Source organism: Lipotes vexillifer, unplaced genomic scaffold (genome assembly GCF_000442215.2).
Source record: "Lipotes vexillifer unplaced genomic scaffold, Lipotes_vexillifer_v1.1 scaffold1798, whole genome shotgun sequence".
Lineage (NCBI taxonomy): Eukaryota > Metazoa > Chordata > Mammalia > Artiodactyla > Lipotidae > Lipotes > Lipotes vexillifer.
The window spans coordinates 680443-685931 of NW_006789032.1; positions in this window are offsets into that span (position 1 = coordinate 680443).

Here is a 5489-nt window from a genome sequence, read left to right on the forward strand (position 1 = left end):
CTCAGCTGCCCTGGAGGCCGTCCAGGATGTCAGGTCAGCCAGAGGCCAAGAGGTCCTGGCGTCCGTGGGCGTCCAGCTGTGACGTGGGGGCTCTGGCGCCTCCGTCTGCCCTCCTTAGCCATGTGGCCCAGCCCCGGCACCCTCTCCTTTCTCGGGCCCAACATCCCCTTCTTCTGTCCGCATGACAGCGTGAGCTGTGGCCGTCCTGGAGGATGGAGGGGCCTCAGCCAGGTGGCAGGGAGCTCCCTTCCGGGCCTCCTGCCTGGCCCTTCTCCATGGGAGACCACAGCGGCCCCACCCTCCTTTGGGGGTACTTGCCTGTGAGTCCACATCACGAGGGGGCCCCCCTGGAGGGCCTGTGATCACCACGTGCGGCCCAGAGCAGAGGCACCGGCCAGGCGGCAGCTCACAGCTTTCACACGTTGGTTGGTTTTAACTTCTGCATTCCCTGGGCTTGTCCCCCGGTGGCCACTGATCTGAGACGTAAACACGGGGGAGAGGGGGGAAGCGTCCTGTTTTCTTCTGCTCCCCGCCCCGTGAGGCAGACAGACACCCCCGTCCATGCCGTTTGTGGACAGAACGAGGCCCTGGGACATCTCTGGATGCTTCCGAAGGCCTGAGGGGCGGAGGCTGCGGGGAGGCCTTTGTAGGAACCTTGTCTGTACTATTTCACACTCGCTCCAAATGTAAAGAAGGTGCTGAACGCTTGTGGAGGCATCTGCCCCGGATTTCCCGCTGCGAAGTCAAGATCGGATCTGCCGCCCACGTCAGACCCTTGAATAAACAAGGTGTGAAGAGCGCTGGTTTGGCAGAGTGAGGACCCACCTGGAGGGTTTGGTGCACGTTGCACCCAGGGAGGGGCTTCGGGACCCCGTAACCCCCAGTGCACACTGGTTCCCAATCAAACACTCCCTTCCCTGGCCGGCGCTGTCCTGCGTGGTCCTCAGCTGCCCTCAGCAGTGGTGTGGACAGCCCTGCTCTCTGAGACCCCCGAGCAGACCTCCAGGCCGCCTGCTTGGATACACGGATGTTCGGTGTGGGGCAGGGGGGCTGGGCTGCCTGCTTGTGGTGCCCAGGGGAGCCTGTGTGGCTGTCCCAGGACAGCTGCCTCCTGCGTTCCCGCCCCCAGGGGCAGGCTCCACTAGGGCCGCTCGCCACCAAGTGCCAAGTGGGGGAGACAACTAGGGAGAGCTTCCTGAAGGAGGTGGTGCGCTGGGATCAGGGGCTCATGCCTGCCTTCTCTCCAAGGGATCTGGGAGAGCTGCTACCCAGGCCCAGACACTGTAGCCCCTGGAACCTGGCCCCCCTGAGTGGGGCCCACAGTTGGCTGGATTCTGCTGTCTTGTAAGGGGTGGGGGCTGGCGGCAGACACCAGAGGAGGGCATGCTGAGGGGAGGGGAGCTTAGGAAGCGGGTAGAGAGCATGAGAAAGAGAAGCTCGATGGAGGGGAGAGACCCCTCTGGGTCGGAGGAGGAGTTGGGTGGTCTCTTGTCTTGGACACTTGCATGGGTGCCCCCGCCCGACAGAGGTGTGGCTGGATGGCCCTGTCCAGAGACACCCTCGGGACGGGCAGATCAGGTGCCAGGAGAGGAGGGGACCCTCATGGGGGGTGGTCCTCGGTCCTGGGCTTTCCAGGTGGGTGAGTGGACTTTGCCAAATGCCGCACGTGCAGCTCTGACTGGGTTTCATAAAGTTGTTGCCTTAATGCACGTTGATGAAAATTCACCAGGGCCACCCCCTGCCCCCTTGGCATCCTCCAGGCACCGACACAGATCCCCGCTGTCTATCTCCATTCAGGATCTGCAGGACCATGTCCATAGCAAGCGCAGAGTGGGCGGCGGGCCTCACGGCATCACTCCTGCAGGGGCTCAGCCCATCCGCCCGCCCGGGGGCCCCTGTGCCCCCATCCCATGCCGTCCTCACAGCCATTACCCTCTGGCCGCAAGGCGGCTGCAGTCCCCCACCTGCGCTGTTGCTTTGGCTGTCTTTGCACTTTTGTTCACGTTCACGCTCCAAAGAATATGTCATGATGCCTTCAGTACTGATGAGCACCGTCTCACTCAAGTCCCTGCAGCACAGCCGGGCCTCTTCTCCTGGATGTGTCACACACACCCCTCCCGTGACAGGTGACGTGTGCGCTGTCCGTTTTCTAGGGACAGACGCCCGGGGAAAGAACTCTAGTTTTCTATGGACCAGCCGAGATTCTCACTCCACTCACTGTCAGGTTGACACTTGTGCCGCCAGGAGGGCCCAGTGCGGGTCTGCCCAGGGACTGCAGGTGTGGAATCTGGCGGCGGGGACACATGTGGAAAGTTCTGGAAAGCTCTACCGCCACGGGGACGAGTTCGGGTGCCCAGTGGACCTGTGCACTTAGTAACACACAGTGATTCAACCTGGACAGCGTGTGGTCTCTTTCCTTGCGTCTCGGGGCTGCTGGCCTGTGGCAGGGCTCACGCAGAGTTCTGCCCTCCAGGGTGAGGGCGCTGGGCACTGCTGAGGTCCTGTCGCTGCCTTAATGAAGGACCATAAGCCAGTGGCTTACACAACAGAAATCCCCGCTCACGAGCCTGGGCCTGGGGCCTGAGCTCCCCACCTGGCCCTTCTCTCCACCACTGGGACGGCAGGGGCCCTGGGACTGGACCTTCCAGGTTGGGGCCCTCAGGAAATGGTGGGTGGGTGCCCGTGTGCGGGGCATGTGGGTCTGCACGGTGGGTGGAGACCCAGAACTCGCTGCTGGTGCCTGGCCTGGACTCCGATGTCCTCAGAGCCCCTGCTGCTGGGCGTGGCACCTGCTCGGTCATGCGCCCAGACCTCTCCAGAGGTCATCCCATCTCCCACCCAGACGCTTGCAGCGAGGGCCTGGCTGCAGGTGGGTCTGAGATGCAGCCGTGAGCTGAGCCTCTGTTTTCAGCTCTGCTGCCCACTGCCTTCTGGAGTTTTCCACCCCATTGGACCCTCGCTGGGCCTCCCGGGGGTCAGTTGAGTAGGAAGAACCGAGAGGCAGTGAGCAGGCCTGGACTGCTGGCCCACAGCCGCTTCCCAGGCAACCTGGCCTGCAGCAGGGGGCGTTAGGGAGGGGCCTGGCAGGCCCAGGCCACCCGCCGGAGGCCTCTGGGCTGGGGTGTCCTTGGGTGAGAGCTGGGCTCCTGCCTGCAGGCCCGGGGTCGTCTGCTGGGCTCACCTCTGTCCACCCGGAGCACCAACCAGGGTCCTGCCATGTCCTTGCCCATCTGCTAGATCCAGGGCGGAGGGTTCCAGAAATGAGGTGTCACGGCAGACCCGGGAGGCTGAGCTCTCCCTCCCAGAGGTGCTGGCTCAGGGGCGTGATGGGCGCCTGCTGCCACAGGGCCACTTGGGCGTGTCCCGTCTGCTGGCCCCTCTCCCATCGTGAAATTTCCCCACCACCCCCACCATGTCCTGCCCCTTCCACCTGCCTGGGGGCAGGAAGATGATGTCCCCCCTGCCGTGGTGCATTCCAAGATGGCTGATGAGCTCGTGGGGCGCCTCTGAGTGCCCAAGGGTGAACGGGGCAGGGGATCCAGCCTGTTGAGCGTGGGCCCGGGGGGATCAGAAGGGGCCGTGGTCACGGAGTGACAGGACACATGGTGGCGAGGTGCTGTGGGCAGGGGCGGGCTGTCGGGAGGCTGGCGGGGAATGCCAACCCCCAGGTGTGCTCGGCCGCTGCCCACTTCTAAGCCCCTCCAGGAAGGACGCCCCCTCTGGCCCTTCCTGGGCCCCAGGGCCGCCGCGTCCAGATGCCACTAGGTGGCAGCACTCACCCGGAGGACGGGGACCTGGAGCCCACCTGGGGCAGCCCTGCAGCTCCCAGGGACCCATCAATTCTGAGGTCGGTGCTCGCTTGGAAAGGCTGCCTGGGACCCATCAATTCTGAGGTCGGTGCTCGCTTGGAAAGGCTGCCTGGCGGCTTCTGCTGGACAGACGTCCCCAGGCCTGGCCCTGGACTCTGTGGTGCCTCGGGAAGGGCCTGAGGGGTGAGAGGAGGGCTCCCGCTGTGCGGGCTCCTGTGGAGGGTGGGCTGGCGGGGAAGGGGCTGGGACGCTAGCTGGGCCCTCAGGCCTCAGGCCAGTAGGAGGTGCTCCTCCCTCCAGGCCCCCTCGGCCTGGGTCCCGCGTCCGTCCACTTGCTCAGTGCCTGTGCTCCAGCTCCCTCTACTGCTCTGCAAGCCGGGGGCTCACGCAGCTGGGGTGGCCGCAGCCCCAACCCCGCCTGGACCCTCAAGCCTGCAGCCCACGGGGCCCCAAGGCCATGAGGGGGATGTTCTCGGAATTGGCCCCGGCTCCGCCCAGGACAGGCCCAAAGGCTTCTCTGGGAGTGGTGCCCTTCATTCATTCACTCATTCATTCATTCGCTAAACAGGTTAGTGTCGGTCCCCAGCATCCACGACCAGAAAGAGGCAGACACAGGCCTTGGGCTCATGGAGTCTGAAAGCCGGATTGTGGATACCACCTGTGAAGCCTGACCTTTCATGACAGCTGCTGGAGCACAGACGTTACGGACAGAAGTGCCACTGTGAGTGTGAGGTCAGAGGTCAGACAGCTCAGTGGGGTGGTCACAGGCTGCCCTCACTGGCTCGTAGGGCACATTTGTCTCAAGGCGGAGCCCAGTCCAACCCTGGGTTAGCGATCCTGATGGGCTCAGGGTGCAGCGGGCCCTGGGGCAAGCCCTGACCTTCGACCCTTCCGGGGTCCCAGCCAATGATGTCCGGTGCTGGGGACCATCCCTGCAAGGAGCTGAAACGCAGGGCGGGAGCTCGGGCACAGGGCTGGCCGGTGCCCAGTAGAAGCCATCTCCTGTTACTGGAACTGCTGCCCAGAGCAAGGCCTCTGTTGTTACCATCTCCCTTTCCGGAAGCTGATGGAGCAAATCTCCCCGGCCTTCTCCTAACACAGCTCAGCTCAGACCCATGCCAGGCGCGCAAGAGGCAGGCAGGCGCGCTGGGCTTGTCTGCAAACTTCACTACATCCGCGAGGCCGGCCCTGCCGCTCAGGGCTCTGGGCTCTGGCGAGATCGGGGAGGGAGGAGGTGGCACTGCCCCATCCAGCTCTCCACCGGCAGCCCTGCTGTGAAATTCGGAGCTTTCGCAGGCAGGACAGAGGGTTCACTGAGCAGGGTCCCAGCCCGAGTCACTGCCTGGTGTTTCAGGAGCCCCCAGACCACACCTCAAACGCAAGCATGGCGGTTTATGGGAAACCAGCTGTCCACACCCGCCCACCCCGCTGCCGGCCCAGAAACCGCACATTCACGCTTCTCCTGGCAGAGGGCAGGCCTGGAAGCTTCTGTGTGTGTGAGCAGAGGCGTTCCTACCTCACCGAGTCCTGCTTTTCTCCCCTGCGACCCCTCTGCCTGGCTGGCCTCGCCCCTTCCTGCAGCCCAGCCCCGGGCCCCTCCATCCAGGCTCTGTACTCTGCTCCCTTTGCCCTGGGCACCGTCCTGCTCTGAAGCCTTCCGTGGCTCCCCAGGGCCTGCAG